The 27,787-nt window shown below is 39.9% G+C and overlaps 1 protein-coding gene across 5 annotated transcripts in view; it reads right to left on the bottom strand.

Moving 5' to 3' along the window:
* Positions 1-27,787, bottom strand: part of CHRM2 (cholinergic receptor muscarinic 2) — a 107,393-nt gene that overhangs the window by 15,576 nt on the left and 64,030 nt on the right. Inside the window, exons 2-3 of one of the 5 annotated variants that reach the window (XM_080390873.1) lie at positions 5,882-5,980; positions 438-4,991 (exon numbers count right to left, since the gene is read on the bottom strand). The exons of 1 other annotated variant lie outside the window; for it this stretch is intronic. The gene's annotated coding sequence lies outside the window, so the exon portion shown is untranslated. Of the gene's footprint in view, positions 1-437; positions 27,756-27,787 lie in introns of those variants that run through there. 3 more of the 5 variants (XM_080390872.1, XM_080390874.1, XM_080390876.1) reach the window with 3 other exon arrangements.

Genomic DNA, 27,787 nt, shown 5'->3' with positions numbered 1-27,787 from the left:
ACGCACGCTCAGGCCTGAGATTATCCACTGCACCCAGTATTACGTCGTCACCACTTCGGGCATGATTCAATTCAAAGTGGTGTTTCAGAGTAGTTCATAAGTGGGTCAGAAGAGTGGCTGGTGTCACCCAAAGGCAGCAAAACCAGGGACTAGCTCATGCCACACACATTGAATCAGTGAACTTGTGATGATTTCACTTGCAGAGGTTATAGGCTAGCTAGAAAAGGGCGATCCAAGTGACAGATTGCAGTAAGTCACCTCTCTTTTCCTCCTTGCACTGCACCAGTGCTGCTGGAAGTCGACTGAAGCTCCTCACACCAGTTAACCCCAACAAGTTTTATCTGACTGTAACTATCTTCTTCAAGCACTTTAGGCAAAATACTCTTACTAGAACTTGGACTAAATTTATAAATATCCTCATCCATGAGAAAGGTTACCTCAGCAGAAGAGTTCTTTAAGCTTCTGTTAAGACTGAATTGAAGATCATTAGCTTTCAGGTTATATTCTCTGAAGGAACAGTGCCGTGATAGGTAAGTACTCCCTCTGCAGCCCAGCACAAATAGGAGGCACAGTACTTCATTATCCTTGTATCAGCTATCATGCCTGTGCTATTAAATAGAAAAACCTTATGAGAGCTATGCAAAGTCCCTGGGTGACAAGTGGCAAAGCTAGTGAAAGAGCAGAGGGTTCAGAAGGCTGACTAAAACCAGCTCACAATTTATTCTAAATACCTGGAGCTAATGCACAACAGAAATTCATCTCTTATTTAAAACATGTACAGGTAGATCTTAAAAAAAAAAATCAAACAAATAAACACCCCAAAATACACTCTGTTTTTTTCCTGGTTTAAAAGATTTTTTTTTGCCAAAGCCTGAAGGAATATTGGTGGTGAAGTAATAGCAAAGAACCATAATACACTACAAGAGGGTGTCTCAAAGAAGCACTGATTAGCCCCCTCAACCTGCCGGTGAGTCCAGCAAAGCTGCTGTGGTATTTCAGTGAATCTCCACAAACCCCTCCAAGACATGAAGGTTCTTTTGGGATCCTGAATAAACCCACAGAGACTCTCATTGTTCCTCAGAGATTTTTCAGCCTTCAGTAGTGCCTCTGACAGGAATATTAATGTACTGAGGGCCCAAAGGGACTCTTACTGAAGTTAAAGAAAATCTTTCCTTTTCCCTTGGTTGGAAATGGTGTTAGTACATTGCTTTTATCAGTGATTTCCTTATTCACTCACTTATGATCTAGCAGACTCACTTGTGATACCTCTAGATGATCCTCAAATCTACTTTGGAAAGTACCCAGTTTCTTTACTCAGTAAATGCTTTTAAAATTCTTGTTATGTTCATCATGGTCACCCTTACATGACATTCTCTAGAGCTTGAAAACCTAGTCTGTTCTGCTTCTGTGTCCATTAATCTTGGTAATTTTTACACATCTTCCGTTTCACTTAACAGCTTACCTAAGACATAGATTAGAAGCACAGAGAAGAAAGCTGACTCAGATATAAAAGGAGTTGGCTCAAATTCTTTGCAAGAATTTAAGCCTATATTGAACTGAAGTGCAAAATCATTTCTGAGAGGGCAGCTAAATCTTTTTTTATGCCTGTATTTCTGCAGACCACATTTAAGGCAGCAACAATGAAATAGTGAAAGAACCTAAATATTCTTTACCTTCCTAGAAGGCAATGGTGCCTAAATTCCCAAATCAGAATCCCTATTTCCCAACCCACTCTGCAGTCTTAAGAGAAGTGTGTGAAAGATGGCAAGATGCTAACAATACTTAACAAAATGCTCATAAAATGTTTGAAAATCTCAAACAAAGGGTTTGCTATAGCTAATTATAAACATGTTAATCACATCTATGAACGTTTACTGTGAGTCTGTACGATCATCTTCCCTTTTGTGGACAGAGAACATCAAAGATTACATATTCCTTGCCAAAGGAAGGAAATATTTATTCAGCAGTTTTCTGCAGCATCTATGTTCATGGTTACTGTGTTATTATAGGCTCTCTAAGTCTCTGGCTGTGTTATGTTTCATTAAATGACTGCTACCTACTTTAATTACATAGATCGTAGTTGTAGACTAATTGCGTTTTTACTCCACTACAGGTTTAAGGAATCTGTGTGTAATTCTGCCACTGATGCACGGCTCCAGATACTGGTCTCGACACACTGCTGTTACACTTGACAAGGTAAAATACTTTAGCTTTGTGTATGAATAATTCACCATGGCATTAAAAGAAGACCCTATCCTAAGTTAAACCATAATACAATGTTTAACAAGGTTAACTTAATAACAGGATACTGGGGACTAGTCTCTGATGATACACCTGTTAAAAATATAGTCAGCCTCACTGGGCCAGGAAGACTAAATGCACCAGCAAGTATTCTCAAGCTCTCTATTCATTTTGATTTTTTAAAAGACATTGCAAAGGTTGTTCACATCAAACTTTGACCTCTCTTGCATGTTTGCAAAAAGAAAATAATGGGAACATTTAAAATGCAAGGTTTCGGAAGTGCTAATTGGGATTATTTGAAACCAAAACCATTAAAAGCCTGAGAGGCATTAACTAACGCGGGATAGAGACAAGCAGGCAGTTATTGTATGCATAGTTCTGCTCTGTGAGGCGTGAAAAGGCTACACAGAATGTTGTCCCCAGGTGCAGAGGAGGCTTCAGCTCAGCTTCTCCCTCATAAGAGACAGTTTGCTATGATTATTAAACACAAACCCTTATGCCCCTGTCACAAGAACTGCTTGGTCACAAGTGTGCAGATTAAAAACTGTTATCTTCACATGGCGGTTTGCAAACTGATCTTGTCACCTTGGCAATGAAGTCTATGAGATGCAAAGCTTCTACAGGGTGATGATGATGAATATACTTGATGTCCCTTGCACATTTCATTGTAATTCAAATATGAGTTAAAAAACAAGCAAGCAAACAAACAAACAAAAATATTTTTGAGACAAATAGGTTGATATTGAAATTCAGGCTTCTAGAGACTGCGCCATTATATTTTACTGCATGGGAACTTAGTTCACATCACGGCAGAAGCACCAAGTCAGCTTCACCAAGACTGTTGCTAGAATGACTTGGCTGGTGTGAAATCAGTTGCTCTCCTATTTCTGGTATTCAGGACCTCAAATTGTTTATATTAATAACCTGAATTTCCACAATTATGCTGTAGCTTACTCTCTCCCTTCCTTTGGCAGGCTTATCTCTTATTGTCTGCAAATTTGATGTTTCTGCTTCTCTATTTCAGACTACCTTTCCACAGAAAACATGTCCAAGGAGAAAAAGACCACTAACTAATATATTTTGCTTCTTAAGGTTTTACTTTACCCTCATTTTCTGCAGTGTCACCTACATGGTCCGGTTCTCTCGATCTAATCCTGTCTTTACTTAACTCTTTAAATTGGAACTTGATGGTAAAGCAAACTTATGGGAAGTGAAATACTGTCTAGCAATGTACCTAGGGAACAATCTCCTCCATCAAACCTCTGAGTCCCTGGGGTGTCATGTCAGAGATTAAATCACTCCTACTGTGCCATGCAGCAGCAGCAGAATCGCTCAGCAGTGATTGCTGTGTTGCATTGTGCCTCCGTCATGCCTAAAGACAGATACATCAGGAGGTGTGGGGCAAGGGGAAAGAGAAAATAAAAAATGGGGTGAAAGCAAGGGGGAAGAGATGGGGATGAGACTGAGGTGTGGGTGAAAAAGAGAAGTTAATGAAGAGAAAGCAAGAGTGACTACAAGAGAAACAAATAGTTCTGTGAGAGCATTCACCTGGGGTCTTTGAATTGTCATCCCTTATTGCCTGTTTTCAGTAGAAATTCCTCACCTACCCTAGTTTCAGTATCTGTCTGTATTACCCCATGCCAGCCCACAGAGACCAGCTAGCACTGAGCAGTATTGTAAAAACACCAAAGTGACCTGAAGATCTGAAATCTCATCTCCAATAGCCATTCAAAAATTTAATTTCTTAAATCCTGCTGCCATTCACTGAGACTTGGCCTCCATAACCTATTTGGAGAAAAGGACAGGAATGATTTTTTCAAAAAGTTACCCTTTCTTCCCTAATTAGGAATTCCAGTGTTTTCAGCTTTCTTATAGAGATGATTTTTTCCCCCATAGGTGGCTTTTGTTGTTTCCTCTGCTATTATCTATGTTGTGGACATGACCTTATTTCCCCCTCTCTCTATAATTCCTTTCTTGCTCAGTTCTGGATCAAAGCTGTGACCTTGGGTCTAGGACCATTTACAATCAATTCCATGATGGCTCTGCCTCTGAAAGGTACGAGATTCAGACAGCCGAGCAGGATTCAGATGTTTATCTCCGGGCAAAGCTGGCATTTCTCATAGGGTTTCTATATTTCTGCCTGTGGTCCCTGGGGAAGGTAAGCTGTTCAAAAATACAATGGAAAGAATTAAAGTGAGCAACAAAGGGAAACTGTGACTGAACTCTGGGGACCCTTGGATGCTGGTGTCCAGCACACCATGTCCCTGCTGTCTCAGCTGAACTGGGAGAGGCACAGCTCAGTGCCATGGAACACCCATGGCTCTCAGTGAAGTCACATCTTGGGGATTTGAGTTGTCTTGGTATCTTTTTTTTCCCCTGCTCCTGGTTGTATTACTAAGTGTTGCCTCCACATCTCCTTGCCTTAACAGCGACACTCCTCCCTCAGATCTTTGCAGTGGCTCTGCTTTAGGGAGAAGCAGGATATGATCAGAAACCTGTGGGTCTGGAACAAACTCACATCACTTCCCATTCATTCCTCTTTCATTTTTCCTTGCTGCCTAGTGCAGCACCTGGCTACCCTTCAGCTTTCTGGTCTTTCTCATCTTGTTCCCCACCCTTCTGCTGTTTAGATCAGTCTTCTGGCTATCATTTTCCTGAGGTTACACCGTGTTGGTTTTCTCATCTTCTGGTCTGACAGTTACTCCTTTTTTTCTGGCAGTGCTCAGCTCCCATTTCTCTGACACTTTAAACTGCAGAAAGGCAAAAAAGATTTATGCAGTCTCATATAAATCTCCTAGCGGGTCTGGCAGGAAGCAATGCCGTAATGACACACTATGGTGCTGCCCTCCCACTCAAGATTAATATTGGGTGACACTGATCAGTGGCTCCACCTGACAGCTTACAGAAATAGTCTTAACCATCATAAGCTTTCTCTGAAGTTTGTAAGAAACTGTTATGTCAATACTGGCTGTTTCAAAATCATGAAAGCCAGTTTTGCTCCCTGTTTGAGAACCACCAGTGGGGCAGAGTATCCTTTATATAATACCCTTCATGTAAGAGAAGTAATGAACATTGTTTTGGATGAGAAATGCAGAAGACCCATGAGAATCAGGAGATGTAACCGGTCAGGACTAAGGTGTTTTGCTGATCTGTGCATGTGATTATGAAGTGAATCAGATCCATCTGAACAGGAATTGGTTCTAGTGAGTGTGAAGATTGATGTATTTGTCAGGGTAGTTTGAAGGGACGACCTTACAACAGCAGAGAAGTGGTAGTAAGTTTTTAACAATGCAAGTATCCAGTAGTAGTAGAACATAACAAGGTTGAGTGGAACAAAAGATGGTAACTATACCCAATTTATGCACATATAACACACTTATATTCTATATACAATGTATATGTATGTTCAATTATTTCTTCATAAGCAAATTACACCAGCACAATCACTGCATTCAGTAACAGACACCCACACCCCCACACCCCACGCCCCACCTAAGAAAAAAGGTAGAATCAGGACAGGAGAAATTATTTTCTCTCTCTGAAGTTTTTGTTTCTCTGCAGCTTCCAGAGTTTGAGGCTGAACAAAGCCTCGATAACGCCATGCTGATTTGCAGATGTCGTGTACCCCAGTCATACATACCTTGTGATACTCTTTGAGGAGTCTATGGCTCAAAGGCGCATTTCACAGCTCCTTGCTCTCAGTCACTCACACTATAAGCCTGTGACTTCAAAGGGACATCTGAAAGGAAATGTTTGGAGGAAAAAAAGGGGAGGGGGAAAAAAGAAAGATTGTCTGCTTGTCCTTTTTTTTCTGCTCATGATATAACAGGCTTAAGATTCTTTGGTATAGCTGCCTCTCAGTGGGTTATTTTTTCCTTCTTACTTTACAAAGACCACAAAAAGAAATTGGCACTGAGGAAGAAAACAGCTGTGTGATCCCGATCCAGATGCTGTCATCTTAGAGTGGGTTTGTCAAGAAGCAGGCAAGCAACTTTCCATCTCTAAGCAGGCTCCTTGGGTAGAGCTGGAGTGATGTCCAAGACAGCAATTCTCAGACTTTTTCGTATGAGGACTTCCAGTAGTAGTACACACAAAAGCATATACTGCTCCCTACTGCATATCCAGTCATAAAGTAAGTAAAAAAAATCTCTGAGGTTTGGTTGTGTCCTTTCAGGCTGTAGGCAATATCACTAAGACAATATTTTCTCTTATTTCTGAATATAAATGAGGTTTAGTTCTAAATTCAGTCTATTTCAAAGCTTTAAACATATGATCATAACATGAATGCTCTCCACATACATGAAGTCCTGAATGGCTTTCACGAAGTTTCTGAAGTGTATTTTTTTTTGGTGGGGGGTGTGTGTGTGTGTGGCATGTGTGTATAAAAATATATGTAAAGTAAGATTAGATTTACTTATTTATTTGCATTTTAAATGAGTTAATTTGGATCTTTTTGGTTTAGTTTGTGATACCCAATGCAATCACACTGAATATTTCATGCACTGAACAACACTGAATAGTAAAAATGCAGATACTCTTGTTTATAGAAAGAGACATAATGGGAGGATTTCCAGTCAGGTTAATGTTTAACCTCTTAATCTTTCTAATGTTATGGATGGAAAATGCCCTTTAAATTTAATTATCTGCTTCTTTACATTTGCTGCTTTGCAAATGAACATTGAAAAATGTCAGTCATCTCTCTACAGAGATCTATGATATTTTTATATCACTCATAATGATGCTGGTCATCTTAAGCAAATGCCATCCAACCTACCATGCCACTGACAGAACCACGTATTCTCTTCATAATTGTCCAAGGTCTGCATATCTCAGACCATGAAATTCAAGGGAGAGTGTGCTTTCTCTGTTACCCCACCATATACTAGAAGCATTTCGAATCTTAAGAGATTATGTTTTTGCATCTAAATGAAAAGTCTTTTAGTAACCCAGGTAATAAAAATCTCAGTAACTAATTGAGGATAGGTAGAATCTTTCTGAGAAGAGGCATTCCAGTAAAAGTCTAAATTATTAATGTTTTGACAAACAGAGAACAAAACTCGAGATGTAACTTAGTATAGATTCTACATAAAATAAAAACTATGCCAGTACATTATCTATATCTTTGTACCAATTTCTCAAATATTTGGAAGAGCAGGCAGCTATTTTTTACTTTCTTTTTCATAGGGGATAAAGTCAGGGTCTGCTGTTTTAGAAAACAGTTGCCATTGTGACTGTCAGTTGCAACAGAAATTTGAAAATAATATTAGTTTAAATATGTGATAAGGATGGGCCCTGTTAGAATAGATAGCAAGGAGATATTTATCAACACAGTGTCCAATGGTATCAAACACCCTGCCTCGTAGTATCACCCAACATGATCCAGGCTGACCACTATCATCAGCTAAGTGGTCAACGGACAATGACAGCACAATTAGGTAAAAAAATAACTGGATATCTTCCACTTCTCATACTCCTGCATACAGGAATAAGAGGCTTCACGGGAGCCTGGGAACCCTCTGCTGAGACAGAAAGTGAAGAATGGTACCATTGCTGCTTCATTTCCATCAACAACCTGGCTTATGCTTCTAACACCTGACACAAGGGATGTCTCAGTTATCCACACAGGCTGGAAACGTGCAAGGGACAGAAAAATGTGAGGAATGTGGAAAAATACAGAACAATTCCTTACTTCCATCTTACACAGAGGTATTAATTCTTTTTTTCGTTACCTCCAAGTTAGGCATTGCAAATGTATAATCAATTTAGATCAAAGATAGCACATTTGAATTGCATCATCTGTGCAAAGAAGATCTAGCATTCAAAAGATGGCATTCCCAAATAACACAATTATATCTGGTAATCAGGCAAACGTCTTTTCTAGCTACTCCTGCTGGGTCTTGTGATTTACTTAATTCATACCCCATACTTCCGCACAATCTGTTTATAACTGAACGTAACACAGTTCATAGTTATTTTCTACTAGAGATTTAGCAGAGAGATTTAAGAGAACTGAACTCTTACACTTTTTCTAGGACGATCTCTTCTTGCTGCCTTGTAGTGTCCACAGGTGAAGGGAGTTTGTTGCTTTACATCAATGGACTGGTTTAGTGCCCCAGATAGCAAGAAACTGAAGCAATTTAGCAATTTACCTTGAACTAGGCAGAGCCAATATACCTTAAAACCCCCATGTAAATACACATGGACTTCAAACACAAATAGACATTTTGAGTTTCAGACGTTTTAGGAATTTTGTCATGAATCTGCTGCACGTAGCTTGCAATACCTTCTGTTCTTTCAGTATTGGGAAACAGGGTGATGTTTGGGAACAAGTAAATAATGATCCACTCTATTCTGATGCAAAGAGTGTGCTGGTATTTGGCTGAGAATAAAGACAACATAAAAAAAAAAAGAGGAAAAGTTCATAGGTTTCATAGTTTCTCTTTTGCGAGCTTGTGATGCACATTGTGCTTCTGTGGTCAGAAAGCAGTTCAATCTATCTGAGTTTGTTGTGATTGGTATAAAAATAAAGCTTATGTAGTAAATTTGGATACGTGACCCAAAAGTTTTGTTTTTACAAGACTCTACACAGGAAGTGACAAATGGTGTTTGAGGTTTTTTCTTTTTCTGAGAAGAAAGTTCGTGAAGGTGTTTTGAGAGTTACAAGCAGACTGACAAATGATTTCTAGGATGCTCATACATGACTTTCTTAAGTCTATGAATTCAAGACTGCTCATAAGAATGTGGCATTTCTATTTCCTGGGCAGACAAGACACACAGTTTGGAGCTTCCTCTCTTTCATGGCTTTGGAGCCCAGGAAAGTGACTGTGAAAAGTCTCCTGGGAGAAAAATTAAATGAAAGCCCTCTCCAGCCTCAAAAGAACACCTTGAATAAGTGCTTGCCATGAATAACGTATGTTTGTCTCCCCCTGCCTAGGCAGGTTAAAACCAGTGTTGAGATTTAAGAAATGTTTGGAATTATTCTGAAGTTTTTTTCTAAATGTTTTTGTCAGTTAAGAGAGAATCAGCCCCCATGATTTTGCCTTGCCAGCCTGGGTGGTCAACACCATTCTGACTCTGATGGGACTATTTCCTTGAGAGTGAGAAACTGGTGACACAAGGCAACCATTTGCTAGTGAAATTTCCTTATTTATGGTAGCCCTTTCCATTTCCCTCCCCAGGCTCTAACAATGTCTGTCCCTGGCAGGCACCCTGCAGGGGCCTCTGTGCCCCAGAAGCCCTCTCCTTGATTTCCACAAAAATCATGTGCCTCACACCTGTATTTCCCCCTTATATACTCTAGCTGGGAGCCCTGGGGAAGGACCCCACTAACCAAATGGGCTGCTGTGCCCCATCCAATGAACTTAAAAGATTATATCTCATCCCTGTTATCATTAACATGTTTGTTGTTATCTTTGGGGACAATGGGCATCTGCTGGCTTCCTTTAGGAACTGTTAGCTCTTGATACCTTAATGTGAACTAAGCATAGTCTGGTGAGCCACTGTACAGTTTCACCGAAATGATGAGTGAGTTTCAGCTGGGATTGTTTCTGGAGCAGCTGTGCAGTGCCCAGCACAGCAAGATCCCTGCCCTGTCTGAAACCTTTTGCCATAACCAAGGTGTTCTTTAGGGAATAATTCTGTTTGTAATGGGCATATAATAAAATCATAGCAAAGGTGTATGGAGAGCTCTGGTCTCCTGCAAATGTACTTTTGTCAGAGTAGGTTTAGTTACAGTTCTTAAAAGCATCCATTATTTGTCTATTGAGTACTTCTGGCAGATTAGACTTCATTACTTGTACAGTTTCACTTAGATTATTACTCATATTGGGCAACAGTTACCCTCCAAGTTTTCCCTCACTTCCTATTTTCACTGTGGCAAACATCAGTAGGACAGAAGAAGCAATCCTAAACAGGTACGTGTGAGGAACTTTCAGTATAATCCAACCAGCACAGCTATCTGAGCAGCGTAGCTTGCGTCCCCCTACTTCGAGAATATTCAGAAGATACTTGTGTGCCTTTTTCTCTTGCAGGACACACATAGGAAGCCTGTGAATAAAAAGCAAATGCATCCCAGTATCAGATATCTCTGGCATCTACTCTTTCACACAGCATGAAGGCTCACTTGTGCATTTTATATCTGATCCTACTCAGCTCAGCTGACGCGACCCTAATTCAGTATTGTTTCCTTTTTTTTTCAGGAAGGGAGTTGAGTGTTTTCCTTCCTTCTTTCCTTCCTCTTACAACCTGGACCCTGATGCTTTATTCTTACTGTGTTGTCTTGGTTATCTCCTTTTGTCCTCCTATTTTTATTCAAGGATCTGTTATATCACCAACAGTGACAGCAGCTACTTCAGAAAATACAAAAGGTGGTTAGTGGTAATCACTATTCAAGCAATTATTTTTGCTGCTTCCTTAAAAGGAATCTGTTCTGCAAAAGGTAGAAAATCAAAATCCTATGATGTCTGCAAATTGTACTCTCTCTTTCTCCGTGCGTGTATGTAGGGAATGCATATTTATGTTCTATTGTAGCCTATTGCAGCCTTGCTATTTCCTGTCCTTGTTCTTTACTGATGTATTTCTCGATATAGTTTAACTGTATTGCATTTTTTCCTGTTTATCTGTCTTCTTGTCATGGTGTACACAAGGATTTTGGACAGAACTGTGAGTATTAGACAAAGGACAGTAAATCCAATATCATCCAAATTATACAGGCTAATCAACAATAACCAGTGTTTCTGTCAGAAAGTGCACACCCGTTGAACGTGCAGTATCTCCGATGTCTCTTCCTCTATACTGTTTGGTTTTGAGATTCACAGAATTAATCTGAGCTCCTGCTGTAACTAACAAAGCTATCTATTCGTGACAAAAACGCACAGATAATATTTGCTTGTGTTAGATTCACTTCATCTGCTATGCAAATATGCTACTTTTGTGCATGTTTATATTCTTAAGAATGAATTAAATATCAGGTTGCTCATGAGAACAGCAACCACCGGGAGAGAATCACAGAATTTTTGTGAAGAGTTGTGAATTTCCACACAACAGCATTGGAAGTAGAAGCCAAATTCAGAGAGCACTGAGAGCAGGGGTCTACTGTATAAGCTACATTACTCATCCAAACTCCAGTTTCAGAGTCTGAAATCCCATGGTAAATTGCTCTGAAAAAAATCAATAGGTCAAAAGCCCTGTGTATGCCAATGGCAAAACCTCTGTTGCTCATGGTAGGTTCAGGACTTTTCTGCAAAAACAGGAAAAAACCAGGATTGGTGTCTGGGGACCAGTCCCAGTTCATTGTTTTATTAATTCCAGAATTATATTCTTCTGTTCCCTGCTGTAAACTGTCCTGGGATCATGCTTGCTATTCATCACTTAGGAGAAAAGTCTGTCTTCAGTGCTCCTTTGTAACATTCAGAGAGCCTAACCAAGCGTTTCCTCCTTCTGAAGGACACCCCTTCCCTTTTCTCTACTTAGCAAATGGTCATGCAAAACTACCTGGGGCTGTGACTGTCGCCAGACAGTTGGCACACATAATTTATTGCAGAAGACATCTAAAAAGTGTAACACTCAGTTTAGGGTTGGAGCCTAATGGGTTTCTGAGTATCCCAAAGCTGTAAAGCAGTCTGCTTTGCAGACTTTTTTCCAGATGTGTTTACTGGACAAGTGCTTCCCCACTGCTGTAGTTCACCCAACACATTCTGTTTATGGCCAAATGGATCTCTATGTATATAACCCTTTGAAGTTCATAAAGTAGCATGCAATCTTTAACTGATAAAAGCATTTTGTAAATGACAGAGGCTAGCAAAAGCATTGTAACAAAGAGCATAATAATAATATTATGAACAGACACGATAAGCAGCAGAACAACTAAGGAATAAATTCCATCTTTGCCATTCACCTGTTCTATGGAGAAGATGTGGATAACAGACATTCCTTTATATACTGGAAATTAAAACTGTGGAAATGGTTGCAGGGAGAAGAGTTGATGGGATGGGGTGGGATGGCATGGCATAGCTTGGCACAGGGGAGGTCCTGGCAAAGAGGATGCCATCATGCTGCAGACAGGAGGGGAAAGGAATTACATGACTGCCATGAGCAAGTGTTTCTCTGAGTAAAACAATACATCCAAATCATCACCATTTTTACTCTGGGCTTGTCACTGAGTGAATAATACAAAAGAATAAATAAATAAATATCAGCAAAACAATCCCTCACATTTGCCCTCCCATCTCCTAAGAAAATGTGTTCCTTATAGTAGAAACATTAGTACTAGATTCAGACTTTTCTTTAGCTCCTTTATGTCACTCCTGTGGTGTAAGGTAATGGAAAAGCTTCCAGGCAATTGAATCTTTTCCCCCTGCTGGAAAATCTCTGGGTGGCCTAGACCCAACATTTAAAAACAGTTAAAAATGTGAATAACTTCAAGATACCACAGGTGGCCACATCTAATGGTTTAACACAAAGGGTACTAATTAAAGTCTTCTCTTTGTAAAAGGAAAGGCAAAAGGTAGTGCTATATATATATTGCTGTCTCCAAAAAAAATCAATGGAAACTACAGGAAATTTCTTAAAAGAACTGTTGGATGGAAGATTGGTTCTTTCAGTTCAGTTACTGAACCCATACAGAGTGGCAGAAGCAATGCAGTATTCTCAGGGGCAACTGGGCTCTGCCTGCAAGACTAGGGGTAAGAATCACTATTGGGAGAAATGTGGTGTTTCCTCCAACTCACATTGCTTTCTGCCCTGATTCTCATAGTGTTACCACTGGTGGCAGTGGATGTCATCCAATGGGCAGTGGCTTTGAATATCTCCTCATTTCACATCAGCCATGAGACGGAAGGTATGTCGGGGGGGCTGTGTCCAGCAGATCAGAAATATCTGTACCCTAGCAGGGATTTCTATAGAAAAAATGCTTTTGTCTGGTGACTGATGCATCTTGAAAAGTAGTCTGAGAGCAAACCATAGGTCCAAGATCAGCAATAGAGGATTTACTATTTGATAACCTGAAGTATATGGCCTGTGAGGAAAAGGTGAGGCAAATCATAGAATCATAGAATGGCTTGAGTTGGAAGGGACCTTAATGATCAGTTAACCTGAAGGAGAAATGGCTTTGGGGTTTCCTGATAGCAGCCTGCCAGTGCCTACAAGGAAGCTACAGACGAGATGGAGCCAGATGTTTTCTATAGTGGTGTGTGGTGGAAGGATGAAAGAAAACAGACATAAGGTTTTGAAGGGATTTAAGAAAATTCTTTCACCATGAAGACAGCAAAGCAGTGGACCAGGTTGTCCAGAGAACGTGTACAGGCTCTATCCTTGGAGTTTTTCAAGATACGATTTATAAAACCCTGAGCAACCTGGTGTGAGCTCGACACTGACCCTGCTCTGAGCAGAAAGTTGGAGTAGAGGCCTCCTGAGGCTCCTTCCACCCAAACTACTCTTTGCTTCTGTGGTTCTAGCTTACGCCATGGAGTTTGCAGGTACTATGGACCAGGGAAGCAGGATTTTGTTTGATATGGAGCCAGATATTATGAAAGCAACCCACATGATTGTGCAAAGAGCAGTCTGGGAATCTGGCAAAAGCACACTGGAGAGAAAAAGGAATCAGCATAATGCAGATCCTTGGCTTCTTACTCAGAGGTGACACATACAAGCCAAGGATCCTGCAGCATCTGATCTGCACTAGAACTACTGCCCCAGGGCTTGCCCAGGGGGAGTCACCATCCTGTAGCCTGCAATGTGGGATGTCTGCTGCTTCCCAGGAGCTGAAGTTAAGAGATTGCCCCAGAGAATCAGAAAGAAATCCCCCTCTGCCCCAATATCCACAGCTCTGACCTGCTGTTGACCACCAGGTACCCTTTGCAACCAGAAAGAAAGAGACCCCAAGGATGGATGGAAGGGCCCATGGAGAGTAGCTCAAGGAGCACAGATCAGCCTCTTCCAGTGAGCTTTCCTGGCACAACATGAGCAGGACACCTATGCTGGGAACAAAGCTGTATGCTGGAGAAACCCAGCCACAAGAGTGATTACTCAGGTGTGTATTTCAGCTCCTATCAAAGTGAGAGGCCTTTAAGCACAGGTGAATCAAGCCCCATTTTGCCCTTAACCGTTATTTCTTTCCTTTCCCTACCACAAGCTCACGTATCTGTTGTAGTAAAGCGAATGAGAAGATCCCAAGCTGTCTCCCAAGCAAGCCCTAGCTTATGCATAAGCTGGAGAAATGACTGTTTTAGCAGGCCCTAGCAGACCCACAGAATAGTGAACACGATCACAGAGGGGTAAGCCTTTCCATCTCTATTGCATGATGTGTATCTTTTCCCTCCCCTGAAAACTGCTTTTACCAGCAATAATGACAGTTGTCCATCTCTGGTCCCAAGCCTGTAGGCCTTGAAGGAGCAGCTGTTTCCACTTTAGGTACAATAGCCTTGACACAAATGCAGTCTGCAACGACGATTCAGCTTGGATTCATTTTACAGTGTAAAGGCTCAGTACAGAAACGTCAAGGAGATTAATCACATACAGTTCAACCATAAAGGCTTGCAGGAAAGTATCCAGGGTCATTGTATTATCATTTCAGCTGTTAACATGGTGGTCCTGATTTTCATCCATTGTCAAAAGGGATGAGGGTATACAGATTCACTCCATTTGAAGAATAGTCTAAAAATGGTACTGATGTTCACTGAATAGTTACCGCCATAATTAGTCCAGCTCTAATTACAACCCAGCCAGATCAGTACTGTTTTTTTTTGGCTGTCGTAATAGTATCAGAAATTTACTTTGCAAAATACTTGAGTGTGAAAGACCTGGAAAGATGTGTTAAGGCAGAACCATTGCACTAGAAGTGATGATGATCCTGCACACAGTGACACATAGCATTGAAGGAACAAGGGTTTCGCCATAAAAACCAACATCTTAGATTGAACTGGTCTGGAATCAGTGTCTGTTTCTGAAAAATGTGTGCACAGCACATCACCCCTGACCTCAAAGGCATCTCAGGCACCCAAATACTATTGCTTATAGTAATCTGTTTCTCCATTTCAGTCTCCTGTCTGTCCATTTTGTCTCTTTCTCCTGCTCCAAGTTTATCTTGCAACTCAGAACTGAAAAATCTACAGGGTGTGGGTGATCTTACTCACATTTGAGCAATGCCAGGCACAAAAGGTCTTCAAGACACTAGAGCTAGTGTATAACCACACAGCATACCCCAGTTCAAGGTAAGGGAGGGACCTGGCCGTTTGTTTACTTTTTGACTTGCTTGTTTGATGTCAGACAGGACATCCAGTGAAATGGGCAGAGTCTGAATTTATTTTTAGCTCTGTTCTTCCTTGTTGTTACACAGAACCTGTGCTTGCTGGGAAGTGGTGGGATTTTGGGGCACATCGCTGATGGTGGGCATTTCCATGTACATACACAGAGCTTTTGCTAAGGGAGGACTAGAACAATGCTCAAAGATAAAGGAGAAAACAGAGTCTGAGAAAGGGGCAAGGGAAGATAAGATGATTCATTTAATGCAGTGGAGCTGAGCTAAAACCTGGATCAAAACCTTGAAATGATACCGTGAAGTTGGTGTGACCTAGCAGACCTAGCCCAAGTAAGGATGCTAAATAATAAGTGATTCATGCTTATCATTCCCCTTCTCTTTCATCTTTACACGCTGAAGGTAAGTGAGCCCTTATTCCATATTGCCATATTCAGTGAAACAGTAAAAAAGCAAGTGTTGAGCTCCAGTTGTAATAACAAGAACTGGCAAGAGCCTGACAGGTTTGCAGTATTTTCCCCAAAAACAGCAAGCAAAAACAAGGAACCCACCACCCTCAACTGCCATCATCTTCTTTATATATTAAACTACTCTGGAAACAGAAAATCTCTTCAATCCTTATATATTATTGCCTCACCTGCCTTAAAATGGAGCCATTGGCATGTTGATAAATGGACTGTAAAGTTGCTGATATTCACTGTAGCTTCTTTAAAGCTCCTGTATCCTCAGCCAATATGCAGCTTTGTAACTCTGCAGCAATTTAATTCCCAGTGAATCACTGCAAGGGGAATTTAGCCTCCTGCAGAGATGGCCATTGGAGGTGTGGTGGGGGGTGTCTCTTCCCACCCTTGTCAGGGTGAAATTATGCCAGTACCACAGTTTGATGAATCTACTGTAAATTGGAGCCCTAGCAAATCCTAATTTTAGAGGTGAACTTCCATCATCACAGCCAGATTCTAGCATCTCTTAGCTTTTCTATGTGTAAGATGTCTAGCCTGCTTAGGCATTTTTGTAAGCCTCATTAAATGACTCTATACATCTTGGGGTACATCAGTAATATGTGGTCCTAAGCCTGAAAATAATCCCAGTGATGTCAACATGATTTCTTATGAGCAGAGTCTCATTTCAGTCTGCCCCACAAGATCTGCATAAATATGATATCTGTAAAAGTCCAAGATGGAAGTATTCTGGGATATTTTCATTCAGTCAAAAAGGACTGGGGAATACCAGAAGGAAGATTCTGTGGTGGGACCTCCCCGCCCCCCCAAACTTAAAAATATCCTGCTTTCTCTAACTGCATTGTAAGTGAGGACTTTTACCACATAAATGTGTTGTTAGTTTAAGTGTCTTTTTAGTTTTAATTCATCTTTAAACTGTGGATCTAGTGCCCAGTATTAACACTCAGCTCATCCTGAATACTGAGAAAAGATTACTTCTGTGTATTTACAGAAGTAGGCTAGCTAATTATCAAGGTTTCATTTTGAGGAACTATTTGAATATTATTGTAATGACACAGGCGCACAAATCCAGGGAAGATTTTTCTCCCTGATGACAGCACGTCTCAGGTGGTGTTTTAGGAGGTCAGCTCATGACTCATCCAGAAAATACTTTACCTCATTACTTCATGCAGGCCTTTCCATTGCAGTTTTCATGAGTGCTCCATAAGATAGCTCTAATGAAAACATGGATTTATGTATTTTTTTGTGTTATTGTGTATTCAGAGGTAAGTCTGTATGGTATACAGGTGTTTTAAAACAGTTTCTTCTTAGAACCTTTCTACTGGACTTTCAGCCCCTGTAAAAATTGCAAACATGCTTTTAGCTTAATCTTGTATTTCACTAAAGAGTTTTGAAATTGGCCGAGTTGTTCATATGAAGAGGAAAAAAGAAAAAGTACTGAGGCAATGGGTGGATGTTGTACAAATGCTGCCAATTTGAATGTTATAGTCAGTACATTATAACATGTCACTATTCCAGTCCTAAAGATCATTGTTTCCAGAAGAGCTGCATCCTTCCAAAGGTGGAAAACAACCCTAAAGGTGGTCTCTCTTCAGCCACAATGCGAGTGAATCACATCATAGAGTCTCCCATCCCAGAAGAGAATTACAGGCTTAACGCCTCTAAAAATCACTGTTCCTGTTTGCTATAGGGTGTCTGATTTATCATTTCTCATTTATTTTGAGAAAATTATCTCTTTTCCAGGGCAGGTACTGTGGAAGGAGTAACTTTCTACAGTTTGCATTGGTGACTTTCTTTCCTACAGGATCATGTGCTCATCTTTCTTGTTTCTCCCATGTACTTTTATCACTGAATTATTTGCTCATAAATCATATTCAGTTATTGTTTAATATATATTGGAATTTATTTCTTAACCATATTTTGGTGAAGTATTTGTGTATTGTTTTCCTGACAAAATACTGCTACTATGCACAGTGCATGTGTCAAACAGCAGCTGGTGATCAGAGAGTGGTGTGAAAGATGGAGCCAGTAACATGATGGAAAGAATGTGAGGAATGATTGTGCCTCCATAGGGCAGAGATAATTTGGGATGATTCATTACCAGACGTGAAACTGCAGCGAGGAGCTTGAACTGTTCAGAGGAGGGAAGCACAGGTATGGTAAAGAGCAGTAATCTTAGGATAAAAATGAGAGAAATTATAAGGAATATGCTAGACAGTAGAAGGACAAAATAGGAATATAACAGAAAAAAAAAACAAACCAGGGCAACAAGGAAAGGTACAGTAAACCAGAGCTGAAAGCTGTGTATCTGTGACACACAAAGAGAAAGAAGTAGGAAAGAAAATTCAGAGTGAGACACAGCTATAAAATAGATTTTAAAGCTGCGTTATTGACTTATGGGCAGTTTGTACAGCAGGCAGGGTATGCTGCTATTCCTGATCATAGCAAGGTGATGGATGGTAGTTGCACAGATGAACAAATTCTTAATTCCCTCACTCCAAAAAATAAAATAAAAAATATGCCATACCCTTACCTTGTGCTAATATGATTAAGATAATTGATTTAATTTAATTTGATGAATAAATAATTTCTGGAATCAAGCCTGTCTGCACATCTTTTAGTCAGGCCACATGCAGACATACACAGGGATATTGTTTTATGCGGTGTTCCTATATGTTTATGCTGACGACCAGAGTAACCCTAGATCAAAACTTAAGTGTGTAGGAATTGGTGTTGGGAGACCACCTGGTATTCATGCAACAAACCCCTAGCTCTACACCTAGTATGATGCTTGCAAAACCTGTTTTCATCATTACTTATTCACATTTGCTATACTTTAGCAAAGATATTGGAAAGCATAATGCACAACACAGAAGGAGAAGATCAGAAACATCTGAAGGAATCTCAAGGAATCCATTAGAACATGTTTTGACAGCAGTGGTTTGGTAGTTTTTAACATGGATACCAAGTAGACCGTGTCACCATAACCACCTATCTTTTGCTTTAAAAGATCAGTAAATCCAGTTACAGAAGAACTCCCATGAATGTCTATACATTCTGACTCATTAATTCATCCATTTCGCTAACTGGTCCTCTGATGACATTTGAAATAAAACTGCTGAAAATATTCCAAACACATTTGCTTCCCTAAAGACTGTTTGATGCACATCACAGTGTGTTCCATTGTTAGTATCCACTAAGCTGTGCACTGGTTCTTTCTGTTCTGTTGTTTGCCATCCTCCCTGGATATTAGCAAAGATAAGTTATTTAGGTTTTGATGACTCCACAGGGCAGCTTACAAAGTGGCGCTTTTTTTGATGTTCATTTTTTCTACTCAGAGGAAATATCTTTCGTTCTGAAACAAACTTCAGAAATGCATTCTGCCTGTTATTTGCTTTTCCTGTTAATCCTTACCTCCAATTTTGTAGACATTCAGGAAATAAAAGTGACAGTTCTGAAACCTGAAGGGCTGTGGTGCTTTGAAGGTGTTTAAGAAATATCTTGTCAAATGGCTAACATTCTTTGGTTTCAGAGCAAGCCCCCTACATTTGGCTGTTCCTCCTGCAAATATTTGTACAAACTTTATGAGGAGTTCTCCAAGTCCAGAGAAAGACTCTAGCAGCAAGTGCTCCAGTCTGTCACTTGTAACTGTTCAATGCTGTGTCTCCAGTTCCAGTCCTCCACTGTTAGTGGTGCCCCAGTGAACAAAGGTAGCTTTTTGCAAAATGATACTTGTGTCCCAAATTTGCTGAGCTCTCAGATCATGCCAGCCCTGTTCAAACACACTTTCCACCTGTTACTGAAACAAGTCAACTGAGGTACCAGATATCTGAAGGAATCTGTCACCTGTAACCCCTCAGTTATCTGCAAGCACGTGGCAGCAGCACTCAGCAGTGCAAGTGGTGTTCTCTGATTACTCCCTTAGATCTTTGTCACATCAATTAACAGGTGCCTAGTAGAAAACTACTTGGCTCTTTCCTCCTGCCACCTCTTCTGGCCTGTCTGGTATTGTGTGAGCAGAGGGTTTACCATGCCTTGCTCTTCTGCTGTTATTCAGCAGTCTGCCAGCCTCTGCTGGGAGTCTACCAGCTGAGATGCCTCAACAATTTCATTGTCTAGCATTCATGCTCTTTACTACTTGATATGTCAGAAGGAGTTGAAGCAATTGAAGTGCTCTTTACCATGAACAGTCTATGACTAACACAGATCCTATTCTTTCTATGCGTATTCACATTTTATATGTTCTCAGGGTCTCAAGAATTGCTCCAGATATTCACCACTTTGTTTTACATAACCTAAAAATATTTGATTGTTGCTCATAAAACTTGCTAAATTCATGGTCTAAAATCTCCTTTATGACACTTAGATTATTTCATTCCTTAACAACATCATAAATACTTGAAACACCACTTTCAAGTATACCTTAAATGGAGAAGCTCACAGCTTTAAAGAAAGTTACAATTATCACATTCCTTGCAAGAAACTGTACATTATGGTAACTAATTTGAATCCTGTAAAAGAAGCCAAGGTATGGGTACCCAGAGTAGTATAACTTCATTATTTTCTTGTCCTGGCATATCTGATAATATTCTATAGGAACCTGAGCAGCTTTCTGCAAAGAACGTACCAGTTAATAGTAACACTGGTTCTTTCACTTCACAAATTAACACTTCTATGGTTTCCTGAACCCCCTTGTGTCTGAGTGGCCCAAATTGTGTATGGAAGAGTTGTTATTAGTATTCATATTCCTTCTTGACAATAAAGCACCCAAGAAAGTGAAGGAAAATTTGCCTGAGAAGAAGCAGCTGAACCACGGCTATCCAGGTACTTCTTTAGCAGCTTCACATGACTGTTACACAGATTGCCCTGTTCTTGTTATTGGGACCCAGAGTAACAGCAACTTTAGAAAGAACAGAAACTGCATCAGAGACCCCTTGAGGAAAAGAATAAAAATGCAAACCTGTGTTGCCAGTAACAACAGTTTCTTTTTTCATGAAAATACTGATGATGATACACTGTGCACAAGAATGGGCAGGGTAATTCTGTTTAGTGCATTTCCAAGGGACACAAGCAACCACAACAGAGATTTTTGGCCATTCTGGTCTCATTTTTTTCAGTGTGGTGAACTTCAGAGTTAACAGGAAAGAATCCATCCTGGATTGTCCCAGAAAAGTGTAATGTGCTGTGTTCATCACATGCCTGCAAACAGGAGTCATATTTTTAAGAAATGGAGTGATGCCTGTCTTCAGAAAAATCCATGGAGTGATAACTCACGTTCACTATTACTGTCAATGGCATGATTGGCTTATAAGACATTTCCAGGATAAAACTGGAAACAGATTGATAATAGAATAAGGTCTACTGGGGGGTTGACATTTGGAGAGCATTTGACAAGCGTCTAAGGCTTCCGAACTCTGGCCTGATCTGGTCAGCTCATAGTTCTGTTGACTTGCTTTTTTGTTCCTCAGAACTGTATACGGAGTCTTATAAACTGCAATTAAAATTACTTTCAAACCTAGATGGAAATAGAGACGAATGTACAGGGCAGGACATTGCAAGTGATCTGTGTGACATATATCAGCTTAGAGGAGATTTCGCCTCTGTGGGTAAGTAGGACTGAGCCTACTACGTTCATACTTTGAAATCACTTCTCATTGACTGTAATGGTTATGATAACAACCTTCACTGATATTTTCAGCCTTGTGAAGGGTGAGAGATGAGCATTTCCCTCTTCTGAAATTTCATGAGCCTACTCAGGATTCTCCACTCCAGGATTATGCAACCAAGTTGTAGGAAGTAAAGAAATAAGGAGTGAGAAAATGTGACAGTCAAAGAGGGGATAAAATAGGGAAGAGTCCTTGTCCATGGATAAGAATGAAAGCCATGCAGGTGGAATGGTATCATAACAAAAGTATAAGGGCCTTGTTGTGTCAGTGTGCAGTTCAGTACCCAGCTGCTAGTGATAGTTACTGATTTGCCAGTTAATTACTGCAGGACAAAAGAAGAATAGAGAGTGTTTTCATAACTATAGCAGTTGATGTTTAATTGTGAAACCTAAGTTATCATCCTCATCTTAAGCTCTGCAATGAATGAAGGCAGAGATTCTTTCACTATGATTTGGGTCTTCAGAGCTCTGAATTAGCCTCTTGAAGTCTTTCTATATGCTCTGTCTTAGACCTTTAACCCAAGCCCCCCATCCAGGTGCCCAAGGATGTGAATCATGAATCCCCATCATGCCAAGGAGTGAACTGTGCCATTTAGTCTCTGTTATTCCGTTTAATCTTAGGGCGTGTTTCAGTATCTCATCTTTGTTTCATCCCCCCTCCACAACTTACTGTGCAAACTCATATGGAGAAAAATGGCAGTCAATTAAGTGTGTTATAAATACCTTGAAATGAGTGGAGTAAACAGCATGGCAATAAAACTGACCAGCCAGCCTCCCTTGTGAGATACTTTTTATTATGTTCAGCTGCAAGTGTCATTCCCCTAATGCTGCCCATTCATCTTGTGCTGAGTTACAAGTCAAATCTGCATGCACTCGTGCGCTCTTGGGGGTGGAGAGATCCAGCAGTGGCCAGCTCATGACAAATAAACTGTGTCATAAAACTGCAAGTGTTGCCCCATTATTTTTTCTTTTGACTTTTTATTTTGTTGCTATGGAGTAGGGGACTGCCACTGGACATTCCTCAAATGCATTGCCTTGGCATGTCAGGCAGCTCTGCGTTGTTTATTCGAGATGCCAGAGCAATGGCAGAGGGATTCAGGGTGGGGAATAAAAGCTATGGTATAGTCTAACTAAGCAGTGTGCAGTGGTAACGTAGTTGACGGCAGATACAAGATAATGGGAGTTCACCTCTTAGTAAACTGAGCAGTGTAAATCTGCCAGCACCGCACTAGTGTGGTAACATTCGCCAGGGATAGAAAAGGGTATATTTGTGTGTTTTGTAAGGGAAGGGGGGAACAAAGAAATGAGAAAAATTCAAGCACATTGCTGTAGAAAATAATAGTGGAAATTTCTATGAAAGAAGTTGCTCAATTTCTCACCCTGAGTCAACCTGAGGCAAAAGGTCAGTGAATGCAGTGATGGCAGCCGTGATAGCAGTTCGGTATCTATTTTAATAAGCACCAAACTGACTTTGCCCTCTTCGATCTTTTGACATGAAGAAAGAGTGCCTTGAGTTTCAGTACTTAATGAAACTAAACCATGCCCAGCTCTAGAAAGGTCAATAAACTTCTCTGGTTAATAGATTTTAGAAACGCAAATTGAACCATTTAGCTTATCTGAAATCCTAAAGCAGATACTTCTACAACTCCGTAATATTACATCTTCTAATCCTGGCACTACAGCAAGCAGAGGCTTTTTGTTCTTTACTATAGAAGAAGCTTTCCTTCTCATTGTTTTTCTGTTGAATCATGAAAAATTCACTGCTAGAAAAGATCCAAATACAACATACTTTTCATATCCTGGTTCAATTATGGTTTTCATTATCTGAAAAGTTAGCTTAACTGCTCCCTGTTGTCCAACAAGTGAGTGAGTAAATAAATAAATAAAGAAGCAATTTTACTACAAGGGAAATAAAAGCTTCATTTCAGCATTCACCACAAAGTACTTTAAGCAATCGTTTCCAACTTGTATAATGGCTACACTAAGTTAAGGTTCTTTTCTCTGAACATTGCAAATACAAAAGTCTTTCATCTTTGCTGTCTCTACCAGGGTTTATTTAGTTGACCTACTGAGACATCAAACTGCCACTGTCTACCTTGGAGGAAAAAAAGGAGGGAATGCAGTGATCACATGAAAAGCAGTCTGTGTCACATGGAGGTTAAACTGGGTGTTGATCTTGCTGCATGCCTCTCAGACAGGGGGACTTCAGAGAAATCTGAAATTCCACAGATACAAGTCTTGTACAAGGAGATGGACTTTCATGTACTGCACAGGTAGCTACAGAGCTCACTGCCACAAGAGAGGTTTGTGATCAATGACTCAGCATCATTTAAAAAGGAGTGAATGTATGTGCTAAAAACAAGTATAAATAAAATATTCATAGTATAAGATTGCAAGGTGCAGGTGGAGATGGCATCCTAACTCACCTGTGGCTGGATTTCAGGTTAGGACAATTTCTAACCAGTCTGACTTGCACAGATCTTTTATTTTTTTCCTAGTAACAGCTATTAATTCTGGTATTTGTTTAGGGAGCTTCTGATATCTCTGATAAGATTATTTGAAGCACTATCAGACACTGACACAGAGAGGATTAGAAACTCACTGGGCAAGTCCTATGTTCCTACAGTCCAACACTATTTGGATAGCACGGGGCATGCTGAGGATCACTCCTGACCATGCACATCTTTCAGCCCTTGTTAGAGCATTAGATCTCCCAAAGATGCTGCTTTCTTGAAAAAATGTACTCTCTCTCCCTGCACCCTTGTGTGCTCTAGAGACCTTAGTTAGTCCTACTCTGAGGATGAGGCAGGAAGGCTTGGAGGGGATAACGTACTGGCTTTTGTAGCTGAAGGTGCTTACACTGACATAATTGCGGTTAGTAGGAGTGGTGGAAGAATATGCCCAATCTATAACTTGAGGTAACATTTGACACCCTGAGCAATACGAATCATTCATTAACTGAGTGATGCTTTTAAAGAGTTGGAATTATTTTTAAGATGTCCTCTGTTACTTTGTTGTGTATTTTAAGGTCACCAGTTGTTTTTTTTTTTTTTTTTGTATGTTATAATTACATTGAGGCCTATATGCAATTCCCACCAGAAACAAATATATTAGTTGTTTTAGTTCAAACTCTTCTTATACTTAGAGAAAATACTTTGGAAATGGTGGAGAGCCTTAAAGGTGAAGACTGTGGTATGTCCCCAGCTGCATATGAAGTGTACCATTCCTGTACCACCAGGTCTGAAAGCCATGATGCTGAGACATCAGAGAGAAGTTAGTGATACATCTGCCCACGTGATTTTCAGATCCTCTTTGGCTGTAAATAGGTAGAGCTGCATTAAAACTAGTAGAGTCCTACTAGCTAAAAAAATAAAAAGCACCAGTATGGGTTTGAGCAGGGCTCCATCCCCCACTCAGTGGGTTTCCAGACTGCCTACCACTCAGCCAAACACAACTACATTCAAATTAGTTACAATTTTTTTTTGGTTACTACATCAAAAAATGTCAAAGAGTGTGTGACCCCAGGACATGGTACCACTGTCAAGCATTGGAACAGGCTGCCCAGGGAAGTGGATGAGTCACCATCCCTAGAGGTATTTAAAAGGCATGTGGAAGTGGTGCTTAAAGACATAGTTTAGTGGTGAATTTGGCAGTGCTAGGTTAACGGAGTCAATGATCTTAAAGGCTCTTTCCAATATAAATGATTTGATGTTGTATCAGCCCAAAATGAAGGGTCTTAGGCAGAGAAGCCCAACTTTTCAGAGGTGTAAGTAGGGAAATTTTTTCTGCACTGCCTTAGGTTCCATTTTTCTTGCAGTATATCCGAATAAATAACAGAAAATCAGTCTCTTCTGCACAGTCCCATAGCTTACATTTTAGTTGTACATGCTCTCTTTGTCATGTCTCTCTCTCTGGAGACTGTCATTCCCACAGTCCATCACCAGAGGAATGAAGATAAAACTCCAGCTTCCTGAGAGAGCACTAAGACATCTTCAACTGCACAATAATTGATGTTTTTATGGAGTTCCAGATCATTTACTGATATTGAACACTTCAGTGGCTTAATCCTTCCTCACACAATGTGTAGACAAATAATAGCTTGATAGACTTCATCATTCATGAAAGGCAGACAGAGCAGGCAAGCCAGCATGAAAATATTTTAATTATATTTTGTCAGAAGTATATCACAAGAGATAAAAGCTCTCTTCCTTCACCAGCTTCATTTGGGGAATTTATCCCAGTCTAAATTTATTTATTATTAAAAAATGCACTTGGGTACAAAGACTAAATTTCCAGAAGCTAAGAAGTAAAACAAGAGAAAACCCAGTATAAGAATGAAGAGTGGCAGAACACCACAAACCTTTTGGAGAGCACTTCCTTGCTTGAGGTCAGATGTGGAAAAGAAAAAACTTCCTAGAAAACAGTAAGTATTCTGGAAAAAAGGATAGGATGATTTTCACGTTTTATTAACTCTTTGCTTTATGCAAATTCAATATGGGACAATACTACACGATACCACTGGACACATAACAGCTGAGTTAACTCACTGCAGCAAAAATTTCCGTTGGTAAATATTCTCCAGACTAGTAGATGTTCTCCAAGCATTTATCCCTAGCTTCCCCAAACTATATTCATAGAGTATAAGTGTCTAGAAATGCTAATGAATGGTACCTGAGATTGGTAAAGGAACATAGAAAACTGGCTTTCTGATCAAATGAAAAGGTTATGTCATAAATTAAATTTATTTCTGGAGCTGAATACAAGCTTACTAAAGTCAGAAAGTTTTTCTCTACTGTGTTTCAATAGTTTTGAGATTGGGGCCTTGTGAAACTGTAAGATATAATAGGACATATTGCAGAATAGGGTTGTTGATCATTATACTGCTCACCTTCTGCTTCTTTATATATTATTATTTTTATATTGTGTAAAACAGAACTTGTTAAGGGTTGTTAAGATCATTTTGTCTCCAGTGCAAACCTAGTATTGCTTTTTATGTATGACTGCTGATTTGTTACTGGTGGCTTATCTTCTAACTGTCATGGTAGGAGATGTGCTAGAGAATCAACAATAGCAAACTGGGTTGAACAATTTTATTTCCTTTCTTGTCAGTTAGTGTTATAGACTGAGGGTCCTCATACTGCTGAGGTGGATTGTATTGAAGGAATAAAGATGAGAAGTAAAGTGTTTAGCTGGTCTTTGGTGCATACTGGAAGTGGTAAATAATTTCTCTGCCACCTTGGTTGCCATTGAATGTTTCAGAGTGAGAATTAAAGAGACTTCCAAAAATTGCCTAGAATTTGCTTTATTCTGTTATCATTTAAAGTCAGTAACAAAGTACTCTTGACATTTATAGTAGTGGGGTCATAGCAGGATAGGGGCTTGAAATTCTTCCTGTCCTAAAAGCTCTACACATACTTTACTGATAATGGGATCAAGCCCCAGGTTTCCAGCCACGTACCTCATTTACCAATAATGTATCTTCTGTAATCAACCAATTTATAAAACATAGGAATGTATACTCCATGTAATTCATACAAATACAATCTTTTTGTAAATCTTGCCAAGCTTTTAGTGTCAGTAAATTTTTCTTGCAGTGAGAAGATCCAATTTAATTAAATGTTGCATGAAACTGTATTTGTTTTCCCCTGTTGTACATTTGCTGCCTATTAATGTATCCTGTATCATTGGACTCAAGGTAAACAGACATCTCTGTTTGGCCTTATCTATGCAATTCATTTGTTTTTATAACTCTATCATGATTGATGCAACTCCCTTCTTCTTGGAGTAGACTCTCCTAACCTCTTCAATGTCTTATATTGATGTTTGCCATCAGTGCCTTTAGACTTCCCCATTTCTGTCTTGTCTTTCCCAAAGACAAGACAACTGAAACCAAAAACAAGAGGGCTGAAGCCACTCTGGATGAGACACTTCACATTCTTTTTTATTCACTTCCTCCCTCTTCAGTGTATTGTTTCTGATTAACTAGAGGTCCTTAATTGTTATTTTCTTTCCCTGGAAAGGTTACTTTGATTTCAAAGCCTATCAATGTACACAGGTAGTTTCAGGTGTGCCCATATTTAACACCTTGGTATGTTAATATAATTCTTTAGGAGTACTTTGGAACCCTACCTATTCTGTCATGGCTTGTCGTGACGGAGGGAAGTCTCCTGA

The sequence above is a fragment of the Falco punctatus genome (assembly GCF_963210335.1).
Source record: "Falco punctatus genome assembly, chromosome: 6".
Classification (NCBI taxonomy): Eukaryota; Metazoa; Chordata; class Aves; order Falconiformes; family Falconidae; genus Falco; species Falco punctatus.
Note: the sequence above shows the minus strand (reverse complement) of the source record. Positions and strands in the feature narration are given on the sequence as shown.